Genomic DNA, 26856 nt, shown 5'->3' with positions numbered 1-26856 from the left:
CTATGGGCGGCAGGAATGGAAGGGCGGCGCTTAGTGCAACAACATAAAAAAAATAAAAAATGAAGTAAGTGACTGTGTTCCTCACTTCCCCCCGCCCTACTGTCGGATCCTCAAACCATGCAAGGAGGCCACGGAGCGGGAGCCCGAAGAGGAGGCCGGGGGCGGAACCTTCAACAGAGAGGTTTCCCCAACCACTGGCGGATCAAAATGCTCCCCCCCCCCGTTCCATACGTGTCCAGCCTCACAACTCACCCTCATCCTGCCGATGAGCGCCGTGGATCTCAGCCCGGAGAGAAGAGGCGAGTCGTAGCGCAGGGACATGCAGGCGGCAGGTTACACACTGACAGCGCCCGGCGTCTGCTCTACCTACCCCTGTGCAGTCAGGAGTGAGCAGCATACTCCCACACAGTGACCGCTGTGTGGGACTGCTATAAGGACAGTCTGCCCCTGCCAGCGGTGCTGTGTTCATGCAGGGGGGCTTCTACGTGGTTGGGGGATGAGGTTGGATTGTGCATCACCCTACCCAGTGTTTTATATATATATATATATATATATATACATACACATGCCTATATATGTGTGTATCTATATGTATGTATGTATATACATATATATATATGTATATATAGAGAGAGAGACCACTCCTAAGGTGTGTGTGTGTATATATATATATATATATATATATATCCTTACAACAGGCACGGCACTCCAGGGACTCGTTCCAAACCAAAACCTTTTATTGCGGTGCTTACATCATCTACATGTTTCAAGGCCTCAGCCCCTTCGTCAGGATACACCAAAACTCACAAGACATACATACATAAAACATTTATATACCTGATACCGGACATCACCTCCCGCCAGCGTCCGCGTCCACAGCTGATGCCGCTGATTCACCTCCGGCGTCTTACTTCCGGGTCACGCAAGGCACGGTTGCTAAGCAACCGCTAGCTTGCGCTCCTATACAGCAAGCCCGGCTTCCGTGTCATCCAGCGTTATCAGCTCTGGGCAGACCTGGCGGAATACACAAAGTGCATTTAAAAACAAACATTAAAACATTTGCTCACTGACACCAGGACATAGATTGACAATTAATAACAATTTACTATCCTACCCAACTACTCCTTATTGTATCGGAACCCTCAGACAACCTGTTACCAATACCTAGTATATAACTCACCCATTGCTAAATACATGAACCTCAATACATACTACATCAACTTAATGGGTCCACCTGCTACCCTCTGTTCACTGAATCATCTTAAGCTATTCCAATTTATTTTATCATTGAGCCCGTCAGGAGACATAGTCCCCAGTCGGACAATCCATCTGGATTCCAGCACACACAAAGCCTTAATCCGATCACCACCACGGGGGGACTCCACTACATGGTCTATCATAAAATATTTTAAATCAGATAAAGAGTGACCCATCATCCTAAAATGACGGGCCACTGGCTGATCTACAGTTTTCCCCTCAGCCGATAAATGGATGGCCGGCCTGTGTAGGCCCATACGCTCCCGAAATTTACGAGAGGTCTGACCCACATAATATAGCCCGCAAGGACATGTGATCACATATACCACAAAAGATGAGGTACACGTGAGCACATGTCGGATGTCATACTTTTTTTGTGAATGCGGGTGCTGAAAGGATCTACACGTCACCATGTATCTACATGTAGTGCACCCCAGACAGCTGTAACAACCAGCGGGTTTAACATATACATTAGGTGTTTTTGGGATCCCTCTCCCTGTGATATCAGTGATCATAAGCCTATCTTTCAGATTTCGTCCTCTTCTGAAAGCTGCTAGGGGACGCATGTCCTTAAAACATGTTAAATCTTTATCCGAAGATACAATTGGCCATAAGGCCTTAGTGGCTCGGTTAATTACCGGGCTAGCAGTAGTGAAACTGCTCACCCATGGAAACACCTTAGCTGGAGTTTTAGTGTATGACTGTAGTAATTGGGTTCTAGGCATACTCAACACCTGGCATTTATTGTCCTGAAGCATCTTGGGGTCATATCCCCGTGCTGTAAATTTAACTATTAGATTATCAATAGATGCAGCAGCTTTCTGGAGATCACTCGAGATTCTATCCACCCTCATCATTTGAGAGCGGGGTAACCCCCGCTTCAATGATGTTGGGTGATGACTTGAAGCGAGCAGAAAGGTGTTTCTGTCCACATCTTTTTGAAACACCTCTGTGGCAATCCTACCTTCAATGATATTCACTCGTACATCCAAGAAATGAGCTTGAACCTCACTGCACTGAATAGTAAATTTAATAGCAGACCCACTACCATTAATCTCCTCTATCACATTTGTTAATAGATCTATGTTCCCGGTCCATAATAGGAAAATATCATCAATATACCGGGTGTATAATTTAATACACCCGGATATCGATGAATGATTCAAGAACAATTTATCCTCCTGCTCAAACATGTATATGTTGGCGTACGACGGGGCCACAGGGGACCCCATCGCACACCCACGTTGTTGCAAATAATATTGACCGTCATAGAGAAAATAATTTCTATGAAGGGTCAATTCCAGCAACTTCAGAAAAAGATCATGATTAAACAGTACTGGATCTAAAAATTGTTGTAAGAAATTTCTCATTGCTCGTAGTCCACCCTCGTGAGGGATCGAAGTATATAAACTACAAACGTCCAAGCAGCATAGCCATGTTCCCCTCGGTACTTCAGTCAATATTGGGTAGGATAGTAAATTGTTATTAATTGTCAATCTATGTCCTGGTGTCAGTGAGCAAATGTTTTAATGTTTGTTTTTAAATGCACTTTGTGTATTCCGCCAGGTCTGCCCAGAGCTGATAACGCTGGATGACATGGAAGCCGGGCTTGCTGTATAGGAGCGCAAGCTAGCGGTTGCTTAGCAACCGTGCCTTGCGTGACCCGGAAGTAAGACGCCGGAGGTGAATCAGCGGCATCAGCTGTGGACGCGGACGCTGGCGGGAGGTGATGTCCGGTATCAGGTATATAAATGTTTTATGTATGTATGTCTTGTGAGTTTTGGTGTATCCTGACGAAGGGGCTGAGGCCTTGAAACATGTAGATGATGTAAGCACCGCAATAAAAGGTTTTGGTTTGGAACGAGTCCCTGGAGTGCCGTGCCTGTTGTAAGGATATGGGGATTTCTCTTGCACTGGACACCGGGACCAGATGTCTTTAAAGTGAGGAGTGCCGGCTGAGTTGGATTTCTATATGGTATATGTGGGAGTCAGTGGACTTTTTACATGAGTTGCATGGCACCGCAGCTAGAATTGGATGAATTGGACATTTATATATCTCGAAGGATACTGGGATTATACTGAGGAGTTTCATTTGCTTATGATAGTTTTTGGATGTGGCATTGACAGTAACACAGTAATTATTGTGCTGTGAATATGACTACCATGGAACCAGCATCAGATGTACCTGAAACACATGATTCAACTGGGTGCAGTGATTTTAAAGTCCCGCCCTGTGAGACTTTCAGCTTTACAGCAGATCAGGTGCAACAAATTCTGTTTAAAGAGCCAGTGACTGTAGATGATCCAGTGCATAACTTGGAGGACTTGCATTTTCAACTATTCAAGTTGAAGAGATGTGAAATAGACTATCTAATGCACGGGTCATCCTTATCCGATTATGTACGTGAACGCAAAATTCCGCGGGGATTCAGAGTGACCAATGTGCCAACGATTGGAAGACAAAACCCAGAATTTGTGCGTAAATGGATAGGGATACTCAACAAGTGTGCGTTAGGTCTTGGTGATAGAGGAGGCAGGACGTGAGCTACAGGTCACACGCACTAAGATCCACACGTTTGAGAATGCACATCAGGACGTGTTGGAAGATGTGGCTAATACTAGTTGGCTCACGAAACTGCAGCACCAATGTGACCAATACAAGAGAAACTTAATTAAGATCAAAAGAATAAAAAACATACGGTCGACGCGGATTAAGAAGAGAACAGGGTCTACAGGTGGTTGTCCGGGGGTGCAGCAGCATCACGGAGTAATGCGTTAGAAAGACGCCGTAGACCCTGGCAACCTCGACGACCTCAGAACCACAGTTCAACGTCGCAAAACAACAGTGATAGTGAATTTGCGATCTCTGAATCAGATGATGCCTCCACAACTGAGAGAATCCCTTTAGGCCGAGGAGGGGCCACCCAAAGGAGTGGAGAAAGACCACCCGCAGGGGTGGGCAGAATCAAAGAAACAAGAGAAGTCAGGCGAAATCCCTCCCGCAAAAAGACAACCTGATCTTCAATTTATCAAAAAGGGTGCTACAGCCAGTAGAAGTCCAAGTCTTGCAGAAGGGTCTGGCCTTTGTGCCCACAAATATGCACGATGAATTTACATGGAGATTAGACCACCATAAATTTTCCAGAAATTTACGCCTGAAGGAACATTTTCAATCACAAAAGACGGCACTAGAGAATTCACCATTAGAAATGTTCCTGATGGGCAAAACAAAATCTAAATTTGATCCAGTTTCGGTGAATCCATCGTTAAAAACTTTTGACCGTCTACTACACGAATCTGTGACAAAATTTAGAATGGCACCTGGTAAAATTCATAAAAATTTATCCAGAGAGGAAACCTCTGCGCTAAAACAACTGAGCACCTATGAGGATATAATTATTAGGCCTGCCGACAAGGGCGGGGCCATCGTGGTGCAAGATATCACGGACTACCGCCAAGAAATCAAACATCAACTAGCTGAAGAAGGGGTGTATAGCCTTCTTCCTGGGAATCCAACTATTAAATTTCAGAAAGAATTACGTGAGATGCTGGGAGGAGCCTTGCAGCAACAACTTATTACCTCCAAAATTAGCAAGGCGTTAATAATAGAACATCCGAAGGTCCCGGTATTGTACACGTTGCCGAAACTCCATAAGGATAATAGGAATCCTCCTGGTCGTCCAATTATATCGGCACGAGGTTCCTTATATTACCCTGTGGCACAGTTGTTGGATCATCTGCTCCAACCGTTGTTGAGCAAGAAGGAATCTTTTCTAAAAGACACTACAGAATTCTTAAAGCTACTAAATGGATTGACTGAAGTACCGAGGGGAACATGGCTATGCTGCTTGGACGTTTGTAGTTTATATACTTCGATCCCTCACGAGGGTGGACTACGAGCAATGAGAAATTTCTTACAACAATTTTTAGATCCAGTACTGTTTAATCATGATCTTTTTCTGAAGTTGCTGGAATTGACCCTTCATAGAAATTATTTTCTCTATGACGGTCAATATTATTTGCAACAACGTGGGTGTGCGATGGGGTCCCCTGTGGCCCCGTCGTACGCCAACATATACATGTTTGAGCAGGAGGATAAATTGTTCTTGTATCATTCATCGATATCCGGGTGTATTAAATTATACACCCGGTATATTGATGATATTTTCCTATTATGGACCGGGAACATAGATCTATTAACAAATGTGATAGAGGAGATTAATGGTAGTGGGTCTGCTATTAAATTTACTATTCAGTGCAGTGAGGTCAAGCTCATTTCTTGGATGTACGAGTGAATATCATTGAAGGTAGGATTGCCACAGAGGTGTTTCAAAAAGATGTGGACAGAAACACCTTTCTGCTCGCTTCAAGTCATCACCCAACATCATTGAAGCGGGGGTTACCCCGCTCTCAAATGATGAGGGTGGCTAGAATCTCGAGTGATCTCCAGAAAGCTGCTGCATCTATTGATAATCTAATAGTTAAATTTACAGCACGGGGATATGACCCCAAGATGCTTCAGGACAATAAATGCCAGGTGTTGAGTATGCCTAGAACCCAATTACTACAGTCATACACTAAAACTCCAGCTAAGGTGTTTCCATGGGTGAGCAGTTTCACTACTGCTAGCCCGGTAATTAACCGAGCCACTAAGGCCTTATGGCCAATTGTATCTTCGGATAAAGATTTAACATGTTTTAAGGACATGCGTCCCCTAGCAGCTTTCAGAAGAGGACGAAATCTGAAAGATAGGCTTATGATCACTGATATCACAGGGAGAGGGATCCCAAAAACACCTAATGTATATGTTAAACCCGCTGGTTGTTACAGCTGTCTGGGGTGCACTACATGTAGATACATGGTGACGTGTAGATCCTTTCAGCACCCGCATTCACAAAAAAAGTATGACATCCGACATGTGCTCACGTGTACCTCATCTTTTGTGGTATATGTGATCACATGTCCTTGCGGGCTATATTATGTGGGTCAGACCTCTCGTAAATTTCGGGAGCGTATGGGCCTACACAGGTCGGCCATCCATTTATCGGCTGAGCGGAAAACTGTAGATCAGCCAGTGGCCCGTCATTTTAGGATGATGGGTCACTCTTTATCTGATTTAAAATATTTTATGATAGACCATGTAGTGGAGTCCCCCCGTGGTGGTGATCGGATTAAGGCTTTGTGTGTGCTGGAATCCAGATGGATTGTCCGACTGGGGACTATGTCTCCTGACGGGCTCAATGATAAAATAAATTGGAATAGCTTAAGATGATTCAGTGAACAGAGGGTAGCAGGTGGACCCATTAAGTTGATGTAGTATGTATTGAGGTTCATGTATTTAGCAATGGGTGAGTTATATACTAGGTATTGGTAACAGGTTGTCTGAGGGTTCCGATACAATAAGGAGTAGTTGGGTAGGATAGTAAATTGTTATTAATTGTCAATCTATGTCCTGGTGTCAGTGAGCAAATGTTTTAATGTTTGTTTTTAAATGCACTTTGTGTATTCCGCCAGGTCTGCCCAGAGCTGATAACGCTGGATGACACGGAAGCCGGGCTTGCTGTATAGGAGCGCAAGCTAGCGGTTGCTTAGCAACCGTGCCTTGCGTGACCCGGAAGTAAGACGCCGGAGGTGAATCAGCGGCATCAGCTGTGGACGCGGACGCTGGCGGGAGGTGATGTCCGGTATCAGGTATATAAATGTTTTATGTATGTATGTCTTGTGAGTTTTGGTGTATCCTGACGAAGGGGCTGAGGCCTTGAAACATGTAGATGATGTAAGCACCGCAATAAAAGGTTTTGGTTTGGAACGAGTCCCTGGAGTGCCGTGCCTGTTGTAAGGATATGTGGATTTCTCTTGCACTGGACACCGGGACCAGATGTCTTTAAAGTGAGGAGTGCCGGCTGAGTTGGATTTCTATATATATATATATATAGATACAAAAAAATGTCTTCCACCCCGCGCTCAACCCACCAGCAGCAATATGGAGAAAGTCCCTGTTAATGAACTTTCAAAGAATAACATAAACAAAACAATAACCAATTGCGCTTGGTATACCTTTAAAACACTCAGATTTTAGTATTTCCAGTAGCTGTTCTGCCACGGTGTGGATTCTTATAACTGGTATCACCTGCAAGTATACCCTCACACCAGAGAACACACCCGAACAAAAAGACGGCCAGAATGGCCTAAATTAGATATGATACCAATTTGTTTTTATTAAAAAAAACATAGAATTCCATAAATTCATATGAACATTTTTTTTTACAAATAAAAGGTTCCATACATTCATATAAACATTCTTAAAAGAAATACATCCATATACAGTCAATAGGTTTTCTGTTCAAGCCTTTAAAGAACACCCTCACCCTTATAGGTGTATATTCTGTAAGGTGTACTGATGAACTAGATAAGAGACCGTAACTGATTCGACCCTATATATATATATATATATATCTCCATTCTCCATACATCTATTATACAGCCAGACTGTACCAGCTGTCAGGAAGGCACCGGAGCACTTTCACTGAAAAGCCGACATTAGGAGAGTGCCGGACCCAGCTCTTTGTGTATATATATATATACAGGTTGAGTATCCCATATCCAAATATTCCGAAATACGGAATATTCCGAAATACGGACTTTTTTGAGTGAGAGTGAGATAATGAAACCTTTGTTTTTTGATGGCTCAATGTACACAAACTTTGTTTAATACACAAAGTTATTAAAAATATTGTATTAAATGACCTTTAGGCTGTGTGTATAAGGTGTATATGAAACATAAATGAATTGTGTGAATGTAGACACACTTTGTTTAATGCACAAAATTATAAAAAATATTGGCTAAAACCACCTTCAGGCTGTGTGTATAAGATGTATATGAAACATAAATGCATTCTGTGCTTAGATTTAGGTCCCATCACCATGATATCCCATTATGGTATGCAATTATTCCAAAATACGGAAAAATCCCATATCCAAAATACCTCAGGTCCCAAGCATTTTGGATAAGGGATACTCAACCTGTATATATATATATATATATATATATATATATATATATATATATATATAAAAAAATGAAGTATAAAAAGCGCCTAATAGTGTTGGTGAATCACTCTTCGTGAATAAAAATGTGATAGTAAAACAGACAAAGTATAACAACTTAGCTGCGGATATTTCTGGTAGATGACTCTTAGAAGCCGGACATGTAAAGGAGAGATAAAATTGACATAGTGTGTACTGTTTTTAAATTTCCACAATATTCATCCCCTTGAAGAAGTCCTCACATTAGGACGAAACGCGTTGGGACAGGGACTGGATGCTCACCCCTTTGACTTCCCATTCGTGGACAGATAAGCCATGTTTTCACCTTTTATCTTGTACGTTTGATTCTTGCATTTACGGATGAAATCTAATCCGAAAACTATATATGTGGACAGATAAGCCTGCTATACTTCTTAATATTGTACGATTAATACCTGCATTTAGAATTGAATCAGCTGCTATATATGTCCTTAAAACTTTTTTACTGTTTTGTCTATGTATGTAACCTGCATGTATGGCAGGAGTGTGTTTATTAAACTATTGTTTTTAACTAACATCGTTTTTTACTATAAATTTGGAACCTGCACAGTTCCTATAAACTGTTTTTTAAACACCTGTGGAAATTTAAAAACAGTACACACTATGTCAATTTTATCTCTCCTTTACATGTCCGGCTTCTAAGAGTCATCTACCAGAAATATCCGCAGCTAAGTTGTTATACTTTGTCTGTTTTACTATCACATTTTTATTCACGAAGAGTGATTCACCAACACTATTAGGCGCTTTTTATACTTCATTTTTTTATATTTATCTTCATATTGTTTAAGAGCTGCCACTTACTTATTTGTGAGGAGTGTTAGGCCTGACCATATAGTCATTATATTCCTCTGTTTTAGGGGGTCTTATTGAATTTACCTAGGCGCTATCCTCTATTGTTTTACATATATATATATATATATATATATATATAAATGCTGTATAGTCTGTGCGTCTCCGTTAAGAACAGCAGGGATTAAGGGAACCAGTGTAGTATTGTAGGATGGGTCCAAATTACTATTTTGGGGGGAGAGGTAGGTTTAGGCTGCAGGGATGTTAGGCTGCAGTTTTAGTCTGCAGGGGTGGGAGGGTTAAGCTGAGGATAGGGGTGTTAGGGTTAGGCGCCCCTGGAGAGGGTTAGGATTAGGCTGCGAAGGGGGGAGGGTTAATGGGGTTAGGGATCAGGGTTAGTTTACTTAATTATCAAGTGTTGGGATTTTAATCTCTGGGATGCCGCTGTCGGTATTTTGACATCCGGCATCCCAAGCGCCAGGATATCATATGTATTTTATATATATATATATATATATATATATATATGTGTATATATGTATAGAACAGGTAGTCCGGCATTCATCAATTCATGCAACACAGGTAACTTGCTGGGGCGCCCTCCTTAAAATTGAAAGAAGTCAGACTTGAAAAAAACAAGTCTGACGATGGGGCTTCACCACGAAACGACGTAGGAATAAAGGACTTCATTTAATCGGTTTTTCAAGTCTGTGGAGTGACGCCTTATTTCCTCTACTATATATATATATATATATAGGATTGTGTTTATCCGGCACTCTGGATGATAAACTTGATTGTGCCCGGGTGCCCTCCTATTTGTGCATACAGTCAAGGAAATCCCTCCAGCAAACCGATACATTACCGGGTGGAAGAAAAGCAGGCGGCACTCCAAGGTCTTTCAAACTAAACTTTGTATTAAAGATTTACAGCATAATGCAGTGCCACTGCATTATGCTGTAAATCTTTAATACAAAGTTTAGTTTGAAAGACCTTGGAGTGCCGCCTGCTTTTCTTCCACCCGGTAATGTATCGGTTTGCTGGAGGGATTTCCTTGACTATATATATATATATATATATATATAAAATGGAAAAAGATTCTCGTGGGAGCCAATACGCCTTTAGTATGACAATGATTAAAAGTTTTTATTCATACATAAACAAACGATATTTATATCCTAAACATTCGTCATTGGTACAAATTTCTAAAAATTCAATAAAACAATATTACAATCTTATACATAAACAGATTTCGGTTGATGTGAGGAATTTACAGTCAGGTGATCACAGTCAGAACTTGAAAGAGATATGTCTCCAACCAGATGCTTGTGGTAAAAGGCTTTATTAACCCGATGTCGCGTAACCCAACGTGTTTCGTCCATTAGGACTTCATCAGGGGTTTACAATCAGTTCTTATAATAGAATGGATTACCACTGGTTAGAACTGGTTAGAATTTTCAATGTTACATCCAATCACACGTTCGATTCAATAAATATGGTATCTAAATAGACTTCATCGTAACAGAAAATAACAATTAGGTTGAAGTTAGACGATGTTATATTCCCTATTCTCATCAGGGATGGTGGAGCCCTACAATCCACCTCTGTTTCAATAAGTATCACCAAAAAGAGGGACTTTGAGAAATTTCCAATCCTGAACAGCGCTACTCCTTTTTCACAGGAACAAGCACAACCTCACTGGATCCCAACCAAAGTGTCCATGAGGAAGGTGCCTCTGAGCACCGAAACAGCTGTCGACCTACCTGTTTGTTGCTGGAGGCTTGCACTACTTACCACGTTGAAATGGTGATATGATATTATGCAGTTTTTTGTGCTTCTACTAATGTTTCTTGCCTCTGGTGCTTTTAAGATCTTATTTTTTTATAAAGATTTTATTATGCAGTAATTTGGAGGTGCTGGTTTCTTTTCTTCTGGGACTATTGTAACATATTATGTATCCAGCACTCCTAACATGGACAATACTGTGTGCGGCAGGCTATACCACTAATCTATATATATATATATATATATATATATATATATACACACCGTATACCTTTCCCTAATAATAACCCCTAACCTTAACCCACACTGGTAAATCAACCCTAATATCCTATCCCTAATACCCTAACCCCAAACTAACCCTAATACCTTAACCCAAACCAATTTATCAGGCGGTTACCTGAGGGCTTGGTATTTTGCCAGGGGCGGGGTTTGCTGACCATTTGCCTAGGGTGCTGAGAAACCTTGCACCGGCCCTGGGTGTGTGACGTCAAAAGCCATCCCTCCGTCGTCAGAATCAATGCACAAGAAGAGTAACTACAGGGCTGGTCTTGTTTTGCACAAAAAGATTTTGCAGGCGCTCTGCTGCACAGGCGTTCGCACTTCTGCAAAGCGAAAATACACTCCCCAGTGGGCGGCGACAATGCGTTTGCACGGCTGCTAAAAGTAGCCAGCGAGCGATAAACTCGGAATGACCCCCAATGTGTGTGTGTGTGCTCGTGCGTGTGTGTGTGTGCGTGCATGTGAGATTGCATATGGATGCATGTACACATACAAACACTCAGGTGCACATACTTTATATATTTGAATTGGTTTCCTTACTTGCTGCAGATTCCATAAAACATTGGTTGTTTGTGAATACTTAAATAAATTATAACATAAATCCTGAAGATGCTATCTGCTATAATTAACTTTGATGATAGAAAATGATTAAAACTGTGAAGATAATAAATGATGCTGTAATTGTCGAGGGAGTTTTCCTGTGCTAGCAAGGATACACTGTTACTGTATACAAATTACAATGTTTAACTAACATGCAGATGCACAGATGTGATCTAAATAGTAATCACAGCAGGATGCTCAGAACTCAGAAAGTGTCATCTAAACTTCACCATCTCTATGATCTGCTAACATGAAATGTCAAACACTGTAATGTTTTTTTAAATATACATCTATACATATTTTTGATTTTTAACTATATTTTTTATTTACATTTTTTTCAGTTTGTTAAATACAATATTTGCCATCACACAGAGAAACATTAACTTTGTCTAGCACTCAGAGACTCAGAGTCTAATTCAGGACCTGAATGCAAAAGCAAAATCTTTCTCTAATGCGCAAAACCATGTGCACCGCGGGTGAGGGCAGATATAACATGTGCGGAGAGAGCTAGATATGGGTGGGTTATATTATTTCTGTGCAGGGTAAATACTGGCTGCTTTATTTTTACACTGCAATTTAGATTTCAGTTTAAACGCACCCCGATCTGATTTATTTATTACCAGTTATTTATATAGCGCACACATATTCCGCAGCGCTTTACAGAGAATATTTGGCCATTCACATCAGTCCCTGCCCCAGTGGAGCTTACAATCTATATCACATGTACACGCACACACTTTCACGCTAGGATTAATTTTTGTTGGGATCCAATTAACCTACCAGTATATTTTTGGATTGTGGGAGGAAACCGGAGTACCCGGAGGAAACCCACGCAAGTACGGGGAGAATATACAAACTCCACACAGTTGGGCCATGGTGGGAATCGAACCCATGACCTCAGTGCTGTGAGGCAGTAATGCTAACCATTACACCATCCGTACTGCCCAATATGCTCATCCTTTATAGAAGATTGCTCTTTTATCTCTTAATGTTATTATCTACCTATATTGTATTTTAGCTTTACCATAGCTCCAACTTTTTTGATTTCCCCCTATTTTTAAGTGCAAAACAGCATTGCGGTGTGTGTCATAATGTGTTTTTTTTTCTGTGGTGGCCAACGTCTGGGCGTGCAGGTTGCAAAACTGGGGTATAAGGCAGTCTTTTCCTGCAATGCCACACCTTTAAGCAAAGCCACACCCATTTCAGCAAGGCCACTCCCCCTTTTTGTGGCGCACGTTCAGATTCATCACTTTGCTAGTGGCAATTATGAAGGGGGGGGGGGCACCAGAGAATGTTTTGGCTTGGGGGAGAAAAATTTCTAGTTACGCCACTGTCTGACATTAGTACACATATTTATTTTGGAGTCATTCTGCAGATGTTAAATTAAACAAAAAAAAATAAGCAGTTACTAACTAGAAGCATATATTTTAATCTCTTCATTGAAATATCATGTTTCATTTCTTCCAGGCCACAGTGTCTGGGCTATAGAAATTAACTCACCCTTTCATAAACACACATTATTTAACAGAGAGGAAATTGTAGCCTGATTTTATTTAACTTCATGATCTCTCATGGCCAAATTGTGAGAGTAAGAAAAATTCTATTACCTAAAATTGCCTGGAAAAAGTCATGTATTAGTCATGTTTTCACTGAACTCTGAATATTTTGAATCTTAGTAATAGCTTTGGAAATAGTCCAGAAATTTCTATATTTCATTACTTATTTTTTTTATTTCAATTTTCATTTTATTGTATGTTGCCTGAAGGGTAAAGACAAGGTAAAAAAATGATAAAGTTATAAATGCAAATGTGACCAATAATGTTGTAAAGCAATATTCAGAGTCACAATCTGTTAATTCTTATTAAAATATTATGACATACTACATATTTTAATATGACAATAAAAAGGCTTTCTATGCATTATAGCCCGTCGTTTATATAAAAACGTAACATTTATGTATAAAACTAATAGCTAATGCAGATCAAGAACAATAATAGTATTGAATGGCATCTCTACCAACCTTAATGGAGTTTCGAGCAATTAAATATACTCTACATGTAAAGTAAATCTGTTGACTATTTCTGGGAATCCCTACTTTAATTAAAGCCATGACCCATACTGCTCACTTTCCCTTTAGTAACACAAACTGCAGACCTTACATAGCTCTTTGCTGAGCTATGGCAGAGTTGTTATAGTAACACGTTATGGGTGGCCATCGATGGATGACGGATGGCTATTGATGGTTTGCACTTGATAGCAATGCTCTTATTGGTTGATGGTAGAGATCCACTAGTGGAAGTTCATGTACTTCCTGCTTTGTGCATAAGCGGGTCCAGCTACTTTTGTCTGTGCATGTGTTGATCTATACCATTGACGGTAAAACCATTGTTGGTTACCAGACAATGGGGAAGAACAATGGACCAGTAGTGATTTCGTAGTGGATAGAAATCTTTAAAACCGGCTCTTAGCTTTGCATAATGGGAAGAGCTTCATGTGGAGTTGTCCTTTAAGTTTACTTACTTGAGTTTGGAATATATATGTAAGAATTTTGGATTTGTCAAAGAAGTGTCTATCAAGTAGCGTAATGCATACTCACACAAACTTCAAATGATCACATTATGACAACCTACAGATATTATGTTTAATATTGCTGTGGTGGAGAGACCCATTTTGGGAGCTGGACCATTGTTGAATGCAGCCATTCAATTCACTGTACCAAAAACCACTGTACCAAATACCTAACGTCACTGGTAACACAGGATCTTGTGTCATGTAGATTATTAGCAGCCCCAGCAGAAGTTGTGTCATATTTTACTGATGATTGCTTTGTTATCAAATTTTTATGAACAAGAAAATATTTTAGAATGTGGATGTCTGTTATTGCTCAGCAGAACTAATTTTACAAAGACAGTAGTGCCATCTAATACTGTGATGTATATTTTATATTGTACAAATTGATCACAAAATTTCTGTATAAACAATATTTTCAGTTTTTCCTTTAGGGATTAGGACAAAAAGATGCTTGGGGCTACGAACTCGTGAGCAAACCACGTAATGCTGCCCATGAGAGAAGCAGCTGGTCCTGAGATCTACACCTGCAGCCCTGAGAGTTTGCCCCTGCGATTTTTTGATCATCATAACGAAGCAGACGCTTACAGGAAAATGCAAGCGATTGAATTGAAAAGGAAAATTGTTGGGCATAAGGGGTATATGTGGTATAAACACTGTCTCACCTGCACCACATAGCGCTAGAATCTCTGACTCAATTAGGTTCCTCTGCAGAGTAGTCACTTTAAGTCAGGTTCTGTTGCATAACTTGGGGGGAGTCAAGTACACTGAAGCATGAATGGAACACCAACTTTCAGTGCTCCAAGTGTCAAGCGTCTGGTTTATCCTTTTCTATTTCTCTCACTGTTGTCACATCAAGGTCATACATACCTTAGTTTCTTTCTAGGTCACTAAGCTTTACAGTAGTGAAAACGTGATCCAGATTCACCCAGTAGTTTTTTTTGTCTCCATAGTTCATAAAAGGTCCCTAGAAGTATATTTCTAAAAATAAATTGCCATGTACAGACACAACCATTGCAGTTTTATTATATGTATAGATATATTGAGTTTGTCTGAACAATGCAAATCTGCAATATTCATACAAAATGTGACGCTATGCCACATAAAATGCCTACTTACCTACTTTGTGAGCAGTCAGGTCACACAAGAGGGGGCGTGGTGGAGGCGGTACGGGGGCGTGGTGATGAGTTTGCATCATCATAGCCACGCCCCTGCTCTGTAATGCCCACAATATCGGTATTGCAGGGCAGGGGGCGGGGCTACGATGACGCTAATTAGCGCAATCGCATCATCGCCCCGCCCCTTTTTTCTGTTTAACAGGCTGAAAGTGGTGTGGGGCGTGGGGAGCAGCGGGAGGAGAGCGGGGTGCGGCGGGGGGGCAAGCGGGATGCGGGAGACTTGCCCCCTTCCCCGGGGGGCCGGGAGTGCCTCCCTAATTTCGGGAGCCTCCCGGCATTTCCGGGAGAGTGGGCAAGTATGATAAAATGGGACAAAGCAAAAATGTGCATATGTCTGTACAACTGTGTGTACCTGAGTACAATCTCTGTGCCCATCCTGGACATGGTTAAAGTGGGCCAATCTGCTGATCTGGGATGGTATACACAAGGCAGGTACAAGGTCTTGCTGCACCCTAGGCAAAGCTTCAGCCTAGCGCCCCATAACCTGCAACCTCCCCCCACCCCTCCCCATCACCAACTCTAGAAAGGGAGATGCAGGTGGCCACTAGAGGGGCTGGAGTGAATTGCATCATTATATTTATATAAATGGACAACATTCACGGACTTTTAAAATGAAAAAGCATATTGTAAACAAAGTCACAAAATTTTGCCAGCATGGAGGAAACTCTGAGGTACTGGTGCAGCCTGATAGCGGTGGCTGCACCTGATTAGACCTGCAGCAGCATCCAGCACAGTGTAAAATGAGGCTGCATACAGAGACTTAAGGGCCCCACAGACTGGGTGACCCGCCGCCGAGCTGCCCGACCGCCGATACGTCAGACGGGCGACCCGGCGGTGGGGGGGAGGTGGGGGGGGGGGGGGAGTGAAGTTTCTTCACTCCCCTCCATCACCCGGCGCCATAGCAATGCATGCTGATATGGACAATCTCATCCATATTGGCCTGCATGCAAAAGCGACGGGGCACCAACTATGAAGGAGCACGGGGCTGCGCATCGTTCATCGTTGGTGCCTACACACTGCACGATATGAATAAGTTCTCATTCATTAATGAATGAGATCGTTCATATCGTGCAGTGTTATCTGCCAGTGTGTAGTGCCCTATACTTCAGTTTTGTAAAAGATTAATTCAGTGGCGCCCTCCAGGAGCTGGCGCCCCTAGGCAGCCGCCTAAACCTGCCTAATGGTAGAGGCGGCCCTGGGTATACAGGATAATGCTCTGCATTTTTTACATATGCAGCATAGTACAGTGACACCAGGATCGCTGTACCTGGTTGAACGTTACCACAGCCATCCAATTAGGTGCAGCTGTTCAGTTGACACAGTGCTGCCCACTTTCAGGGGGAGAGATATACTGTAGTGGAGAGAGATGAACTAGCAACCAATCATATCTTTTCATTTTTCAAACACAGCCTGTAAAATAGAAGCTGATTGGTTGGTACTTTATCTGTCTCCAGTTTCTCTCTCTCCAAGCTTTAATTCCCACTAAAACAGAATTAGGTAAAGATGCTTACAGAAGCAATATTCAGCAAGCTGAAGGAGTAGGGTGTCTTGCCAAAAAACTAAGGAGGTGAACAACCCATTAAAAGGTTATTAGTACTAAAACATCAATCATGTAATGTTAAAACTGCACTAATAACTATTATTAAAAAAAAGGTTTGTCTTTCTAAATATAAGGAGGGTTAATTACATGGGACAATGAGGAAGTGTTTGTCACATCCTGTATTATTATTGGGCAAATAGTATATAGGACTCTCCAGTGGCAGCCGCTAATATGGTCCATAAATCATGGATTGGAAGCTATTTTCCTTGGCAACCATTTGCTGTGCAGAAAGCTAGGTTCCTCTGTGCTGTACTATTTTCGCTTTGCCCCATGTGGCATTATAAACGCCTATGACATCTGTTGGATGGGATAGATCTATAGCTCAACCCCTTAAAAAGTTTCCTCCACAACAAGTAATTTCCAAGGCATTCACAGGAACATTAGTGACCTACGGTTGGGTTTTAAGCTTTTTCATTCAATAGTATACAATTCGCCTACAGTAAGCAATAGACCAAATGTGAAATTGATCTCCATTTTTTCTTTATATATTTTCCATTTTTATTTTCTCTTTTTCTTTTAATGTCTGCTGTTCAATGAATTTCTCCTGTCAAGAGTTTCTCTTAGAGTGCAACAAACTATTTCACACCTGCCACAAGGGAAAAAATCCACCCATTTCCTGAAATCCTACTGTTCTGCCCAGTGAGACTTCATTTTCCTACATAGAGGATATCCTGTAATAAAAATCATTCTGACAAAAATAATCTATATTTCTTAGAAACCATACATATTAACAGTTTCAGCACCAGACAGATCTACAAAACACATCCATGTATGAGCAGCACGTAAAACAAATATATAAAGTAACGTACAATTTATCATCCGAAATTAATATGTAGGACATTGATAAACAGCAGGCAGTTAAGTTACTGGCGGTCAGGAGAATACTGACTCCGGAATCCCGCCCCCTTACTGTCCCGCAGTCGGAATGCCGACTAACAGGGACTATTCCCACTCGTGAGTGGTGTCCACGACACCCATAGAGTGGGAATATAATGCGCCGACCTCCCCCGCCGCACATCAGCAAGCCAGGATTCCGTCGTCGGTATGGCCTCCGGTCACGCATACCCAACCCTGATAACCTATTATTACTCTATTTGCTGACTGGGATAATCCTGGGAATTTTGGCCTTGAACAGTGGAAATCATGGTGCACAAATACATCATTGTGGCCCCACCACCCGCTGCTCAATTCCAAGATTCCCAACATGTTTAAAGTGGGACATGGGACATGGGGCAGGGCAATGATGATGCAATCCAATGATGACATCACTATTTACAGAGTCTAAGTGATGAGATTACAATAGTAACAGACTTTGACAATTACATAACTAGACACCATTATACAGCTATCATTCACGAGCGTTTATACAGATATTAAAGGGGTACTGTACCATTACCTGGAGCCAATTAGCTACCTTTCCTTTCCCGGGGACCTGAGCCTGTTCCATGCAGAAATCAGTCAAATGTTCTGTTAAGTTGTGTCCCAGCCCTGGCTGTGAAGGGGAATTGTGAGTGGAAGGACCAATAAGAAGCTACAATGACAGATATAGCAAGTGATTGGTCTCATACCCTCCAACATGACCCGCCCCACTAGGTACAAATTGCTCTGTTTCTGGACTTCCCTCTTAATTTATTATTGCCATCACCTGTGAAGAAACAGCTTTCTTATCATTTAACTAGTTCAACACAGGTGATGGAAATCATAACTTAAGAGGGAAGTCCAGGAACAGAGCATTTTGTACCTAGTGGGGTGGGTCATGTTGGAGGGTCTGTGGTCTTCACACTCATATCCGATTTCTAAAACTGTTGTAAAAGGGTGAAAAAAATAGTAATTTCTTTCATCACTATAATAATACATTAGCTAGCACTGGTCAATGTTAAAGAATGCAGGCACAAAGTTACTCTAATTCAAACGCAACAAGGCATATCAGTAAAAGTATAAAAAGAAACGTGGATGCTTATACAGTAGATTTTTATTGTATGCAACTGCACCTATTTTATCCCTTTGCATAGAAATAGATGCTTGCCCACATTCTGATTTTAGTTGCTACCCCAGCAAAATCAAACGTTTGTGAAACTGCAAGGTGAATTTATCACTCAGGGATAGATTTACTAAGGGGGGTATCCAATTAGTAGTGCTACAGTACTTTTTCGGACAAAAAAAGGGATATTATTGCAATTATAGCCCGATGGTCATTATCCAATTATAGCCCATTTTTGGGGGGCAAAAAATGGGCCCGTTTTCGGGGAATAACACATGGGATCTGGGATAAGTTCCATGTGTTATAGCAGAAAAACGTGTCTCCAAGGACTGCTTACCGGGTATTTTGCTTCGTTTGCCTGAGTCATGTGAAGCATAATCACTGATATGTGCCAATTAGCAGGGCTAACTGGATTTGCCCCGGGCGATACATTCTTAGCAGCTAATTAATAAAGCTTCTAAAACAGACAAGTGGTGGTGTTTCCCATATTTTTGTAGAATACCGAAAAGAAGTGATAGCTAGAGCAGAATCTGATTGGCTGCTATGGGCAACACCACTACTTGTCTGTTTTAAAAAGCTTTAGTAAATCTACCCTACTTTTAATTTAGGACCATACCTTTCATCCATTTAAAGGACCACTAATTCCCACAATTGAAATTTTCAGATATAAATCACGCATTAGGACACATGTTCATGAGATCTCACAAAGCCAAACACTAATGCTGGCAATATACTAGAACGACTGACATCTGATCCGATTTCAGGCTCGATTTCTTTTCAATTCCCCACGACTGCTCTGGACACACGATTTGGGGCTCTGGACACATGATGGGTCATTAAATGATTGATGGTGTGCCTTGCCAAAATAAAAAAATAAAATATTTTTTTTCCCCAGGAAAATGGCACTCAAAATCGTACGATGTATCGTATCTATGTACATCAAACATTGTACAATGTGCATACGATTGCGACGGATAATTTGGGCTGCACGTATCATCATTTGATGCGACTAACAGGACCATGCCTCGCATTGTAATTGTGCATAAAACATCCACAATGTGCACACAATGCGTCTATCAATGCCTCAATATCGTGTATTCATACACGATATCGACCTGATGTATAGCCAGCATAATGCAGCTATGTCAGATACAGGTGTCCCATCTGTGCAAGTCTTGCACCATGTGCTGTGTGACAGCTGTCACATACAAGGGGATGGGTAGAAAGAGCAAATGTCACTGTAAGGAGCCAGTCAGGTCCGGCGTTCCGGATTCTGGACCGTTCCGGGTGTGCTGCTCCCATTCTATCTGCCCAAGTGCAACAGCTACGGGTCAGGAGTGGACTGTAACATCTTTGTGTATCATTTGCTGTGTGTCATACACAGGGACACACACAGAGAGCTCCACAGTGACACCAGTCGCGGCGGGGAGCCGGTCCGGTCCGGCTTTCCGGAGTCCAGGTCGTTCCAGCTTTCATCCACCTTCAAAGTGTTAGCTTCTGCACAAAGACAGACACAAAAAATAATGCAGACATAAATGGTGCATGTGATGCAGGAGACATATGCTTTTAACTTGATAAAACAACCTTTACCCTCTCAATGAGTTCATCGCTATGTTCACACCTCAGGTGGACACTTTGCCTCTTCTCAAGAATAAGGGGATGTTCTTCATTCCATCACTTGTTATTTATATAATTCAATTAAACGTGCACTTTATTTTACACATATATGCAAGGCTTGTAAACTGTCAAAGTCATATTCATGCAGTTGAGAAACCAAATGTAATTTAGAACAAACCTAAACAACGTTTGATTAATTGCAACCTCTGGACCCAAGAATGATAGCTATGGCACAGTGTTGTCATTATCGTACAGGAGCTCTGAAAGTTCTTAAGTTCCTAGGTAAATTGACTCATCCCTATTATAAACACCAGTGGAAGATAAACCTCAGGGTTTATGTTGGGAATAGGAATTATACATCCTTATCCATCATACCAGCTTTTAAAACGTTGCCCACACATATGCAACTTTTACTAAATCTTAACAGCTGAAATTGCTTCTGGGCTTTTAGCACTAACTTTTGGGTGTGTAAATACATTTATCACGAATTTGTTATTCTACAGCTTCAGGTCTGTCCATTCAGTAGGATACAATGCTTAGATTAAGGCAGGAAACTCATTTAGAGTAAATAGCATTAGCTCTGTGTTTGTGTTTAGAAAAGCAGAACTGCAGTTAGGATGGTTCATTCATCGTTCGTTAGTACTGTACACATATGGTTGTATATAACTGGTTAAGAGTGACAAAGTTGACATTACTATATACAACAGAAATACTACATATATTTAGTGAAATAGATTTTCTGATCAGACATGGAAATACTGACATTTTCATTTCTGTTTTGAAGGTAATATAACACTTGGTATTACTGAAATCTATATATATAAATGGGATAGCCCTCACTCACTCACTTACTCACTGACTGACTGACAGACTCATCACTAATTCTCTTACTTCCCGACATGTTAGGAAGCTGAAATGTAACATCGGTATTATTCAGGTGGGAAATAGGAAAACTACGTATTTAGAATTTGAATAAACCTCCCCTAAGGGGATGAAAAAGGGCTTGACATAATGACGTCATTACCGATGCGTGGCTTGCGTTGCGTGAACGATAACACCAAAATGGACAATCGGATCAAATTTTGGATTGCACCTCCAGTATGTAGAACTTAATAAACTACAAAAATACAAATGCCCTCACTGACTCACTCACTCACTCACTCACTCACTCACTCACTCACTCACTCGCTCATATCTAATTCTATTACTTCCGGATATGTTAGGAAGATGAAATGTAACATAGGTATTCTGCAGATGGGAAATAGGAAAACTACGTAATTAGAATTTTAATAAACTTCCCCTAATGGGATGAAAAGGGGGTTGAAGGATAACGCCAAAACGGACCATAGTATCAAAATTTGGATTGCACCTCCAATGTGTAGAATTTAATAAACTACAAAAATGGTCCTGTCACTTTTTACTCTATCTGCTATGGGTGCTCCTCGGGTAACGGCAAGGACCATGGATTAATATTTACTTACATTAAGACGTCTCAGATTTACAGCTCTAAAGATTTACCAAAGTTTTAACACTCATTTATATTAACAACCGTGAAAATCAAAAACTCCTGTGTGAAGAACGGGTAGAACAGCTAGTTTAAGAATATATACATACGGCCATCTACTGTGTGCAGTTGTATTGTATAAACAGTTTTTCATCTTTGTTATTGTATGTTGAGAAAAGAAAGGATGCAAATATTGGTTTTGGATTCTTAATGGGTAATAAGCGTCATATCTATTAGTGTTAAATTGCATTGATTAACTTGCATTTTTACTGTTCTTACAAAATGTGTCTGACAATGGAACCCATGTTAATAAACACAATATTAGACTGTGCCATGCTGTAGTAAATAGCATATATACACTGCTAGTGCCTTGTAATATACCTGATTAATAACAGCAATGCACTGTAGAAAATACACCATAGTAGTATGATTTAACATATGTAGAATGTATAATTCAAGTGCACAGTGGCAAATTTTCCATTAGGCACGTGAGGCACGTGCCTAGGGGCGGCACCTGTTTGGGGGCGGCACATAGGGGGTCATTCCGAGTTGTTCGCTCGTTGCCGATTTTCGCAACGGAGCGATTAAGGCAAAAATGCGCATGCGCATGGTTCGCAGTGCGCATGCGGTTAGTATTTTAACACAAAACTTAGTAGATTTACTCACGCCCGAACGAAGATTTTTCATCGTTGAAGTGATCGTAGTGTGATTGACAGGAAGTGGGTGTTTCTGGGCGGAAAATGGACGTTTTCTGGGAGTGTGTGGAAAAACGCAGGCGTGCCAGGGAAAAACGCGGGAGTGTCTGGAGAAACGGGGGAGTGGCTGGCCGAACGCTGGGCGTGTGTGTGACGTCAAACCAGGAACGAAACTGACTGAACTGATCGCTATTTGTGAGTAAGTCTCGAGCTACTCAGAAACTGCTAAGAATTTTCTATTCGCAATTCTGCTAATCTTTCGTTCGCACTTCTGCTAAGCTAAGATACACTCCCAGAGGGCAGCGGCTTAGCGTGTGCAATGCTGCTAAAAGCAGCTAGCGAGCGAACAACTCGGAATCACCCCCATAGATGCTTGTGTTGGTACTGTCATCCTAAAAAGTACCAGTAACTACAAAATATTTTCACTGTATTGTATCATATGCCATCTTGAATGGCATGTAAACGGGTAGGAAATGCATATACTGCCCCAGTAAGCTCTCCTACTTAGTAAATATGTAAAATATGTAAATAATTAACAAAACAAAACAAAAAGTCATAGTTAGTGGCTTTTTCTTTATTATGCTATTAAATTGGCTATCATCAAATGAGGGTTTATATCCAATTAATATAAATAACAAAAATTGGCAGGCAAGGGGCGGCCATTAATGTTTTGCCTAGGGAAGGCCTCACAGCTAAATCCGCCCCTGCAAGTGCACAGTCTATAATCCACAGAGAAGGGGGTGGGCATTTAGACAGTGGGGCCTTCCGAGGGTTTTCCCTTTGCCCATATGGGCTAGTCCAACCCTGCACGTACCCCCATTTTTTTACTTGTGCTTGAGTATGTTGCATTAGTGTTGCAGTTTCCCATAAGCATGCTGCTCCACTCACCATTGATAAAAACACCAGTGTAAGGATCAAATTACTAATTAGTTATATTTAACAATATGCAGTTTCAGCTTGAAAGCCGTAATTGGGGGTAATTCAGAGTTGATCGCAGGGGGAAATTTGTTAGCAATTGAGCAAAATCATGGGGGTCATTCCGAGTTGATCGCTCGCTAGCAACTTTTTGGAGCTCTGCGATCAGATAGTCGCCGCCTATGGGGGAGTGTATTTTAGCTTTGCAAGTGTGCGAACGCTCTTGCAGCCGACGGCACAAAAAAGTTATTTGCAGTTTCTGAGTAGCTCTGGACTTACTCAGCCGCTGCGATCACTTCAGTCTTTTTGGTCCCGGAATTGACATTAGACACCCGCCCTGCAAACGCTTGGACACGCCTGCGTTTTTCCAACCACTCCCAGAAAACGGTCAGTTGACACCCATAAACACCCTCTTCCTGTCAATCACCTTGCGATCGGCTGTGCGAATGGATTCTTCGTTAAATCCATCACCCAGCACCAATCCTCTTTGTACCCGTATGACACGCCTGCGCAATGCGGTGCATACGCATGCGCAGTTTTGCCGAGTTTTAACCTTATCGCAGCGCTGCAAAAAGTTGCTAGCGAGCGATCAACTCGGAATGACCCCCTATGTGCACTGCAGGTGCGGCAGATACTGTATAACATTTGAAGAGAGAGTTAGATTTGGGTGGGTTATATTGTTTCTGTGCAGGGTAAATACTGGCTGCTATATTTTTACACTGCAATTTAGATTTCAGTTTGAACAAACCCCAGCCAAATCTAACTCTCTCTGCACATGTTATATCTGCCCTCCCTGCAGTGCACATGGGGGGTCATTCCGAGTTGTTCGCTCGGTAAATTTCATCGCATCGCAGCGATTTTCCGCTTAGTGCGCATGCGCAATGTTCGCACTGCGACTGCGCCAAGTAAATTTGCTATGAAGTTAGGTATTTTACTCACGGCTTTTTCTTCGTTCAGGCGATCGTAATGTGATTGACAGGAAGTGGGTGTTTCTGGGCGGAAACAGGCCGTTTTATAGGCGTGTGGGAAAAAACGCTACCGTTTCTGGGAAAAACGCGGGAGTGGCTGGAGAAACGGAGGAGTGGCTGGGCGAACGCTGGGTGTGTTTGTGACGTCAAACCAGGAACGACAAGCTCTGAACTGATCGCAGATGCCGAGTAAGTCTGGAGCTACTCAGAAACTGCACAGAGATGTCTTTTCGCAATATTGCGAATCTTTCGTTCGCAATTTTACTATGCTAAGATTCACTCTCAGTAGGCGTAGGCTTAGCGTGTGCAAAGCTGCTAAAAACGGCTTGCGAGCGAACAACTCGGAATGACCCCCATGGTTTTGCCCAACTGCTTACAAATTTGCTGCTGCGATCAACTCTGAATTAGGCACATTATCATTATCAGGGAGCATTTGCACCAGCCTATACTTGGAGTAAATTACAGGCATAGAAACAATATAGAAATAATCAGACTGCGCTTCTGACTTTGATACAAACTTTTATCAATAATTAAAACATTTACAATACATAGATACCGGCCAGTATCATAAAATGCCACATATACAGAATAAAAATATAATCATACATATAGACCCTGAGCCTTGGTACTGTAGTAATCATACATTTTTACATAGACAATGCCTATCTAGTCATATATCTCAAATCAGGATATTTATACTGTCTCAGTCCCAATGAGGCATCAGCTTATAATAATTAAAAACTAGGATCCATGCTTGAAAACGGGTTAGTAGGCACAGTTAACATTAATGCTTTGGAGGAAGCTACATGCCGTACTATCTGTGCCTACTAACCCGTTTTCAAGCATTGTCTCCACTTTCCCTCTAGACTACATGGTGAAGTAAGCATCTTTCCTACATCTACTCCTTCTTCATAACCTGTATGTACAGGTTGAGTATCCCTTATCCAAAATGCTTGGGACCAGAGGTATTTTGGATATCGGATTTTTCCGTATTTTGGAATAATTAGATACCATAATGAGATATCATGGTGATGGGACCTAAATCTAAGCACAGAATGCATTTATGTTACATATACACCTTATACAAACAGCCTGAAAGTAATTTTAGCCAATATTTTTTATAACTTTGTGCATTAAACAAAGTGGGTCTACATTCACACAATTCATTTATGTTTCATATACACCTTATATACACAGCCTGAAGGTCATTTAATACAATATTATTAAAAACTTTGTGTATTAAACAAAGTTTGTGTACATTGAGCCATCAAAAAACAAAGGTTTCACTATCTCACTCTCACTCAAAAAAGTCCGTATTTCGGAATATTCCGTATTTCGGAATATTTGGATATGGGATACTCAACCTGTATTTGTTTTATTTCTGCAGCGGGGTACACTGGTATTCCACAGGGAATAACATCAGGGGGTGCAGAGTTGGATCTTGATTCAAGGCACCAACAGGCTGCAGCTTTGACTGTTCCCAGGATGCACTGCACCGCATCCTCTATAGCCCCGCCTCCAGGCACTGGAGCTCAGTTTGTAAGTTGGTGCTTGCAGTGCAGGTCACTAACAGGTGAAAAAGAAAAGAGCTTCTTTAGAAGACTTCAAGGGCCGCAGCACTTTCTATGTCTTTATGACATGCTGTGCTGTGGCCCCATCACCTCCCTCAGCGGCGCTGCATACTCCCTCGGCCTGGTTCCCGGGTACTTGCAGCGGAGACACACCGGTTTCTTCAGGCACACCACCGCTGTTATTCTCCAGGATCACGTGGCTGCACTTGAAGGGGGGAGGTAAGGTAAATCGCGATCCGGTCGCGGTCCCAGTGGACGGAACGCGCCGCTGGTGTGGACATTGTGTCGCACAGGGACCCCACTATACCCACCAGGGCAAGGAGCACAGGTCGGATTTATTAAAATCCATTTGCAAAAGGCTCCACAGTACCCGGTGGTGAGGTCCAGCAGAGGGGATAAGGCGCTGACCTGTAGCCCCTCCCCCAGCTCCGGGCGCCATATACTGCTGGTGTTCCCGTCCTGGAGC

The sequence above is a fragment of the Pseudophryne corroboree genome, chromosome 4 (assembly GCF_028390025.1).
Source record: "Pseudophryne corroboree isolate aPseCor3 chromosome 4, aPseCor3.hap2, whole genome shotgun sequence".
NCBI lineage: Eukaryota > Metazoa > Chordata > Amphibia > Anura > Myobatrachidae > Pseudophryne > Pseudophryne corroboree.
The sequence above is the reverse complement of the archived record's forward strand: the minus strand, read 5'-3'. Positions refer to the sequence as shown.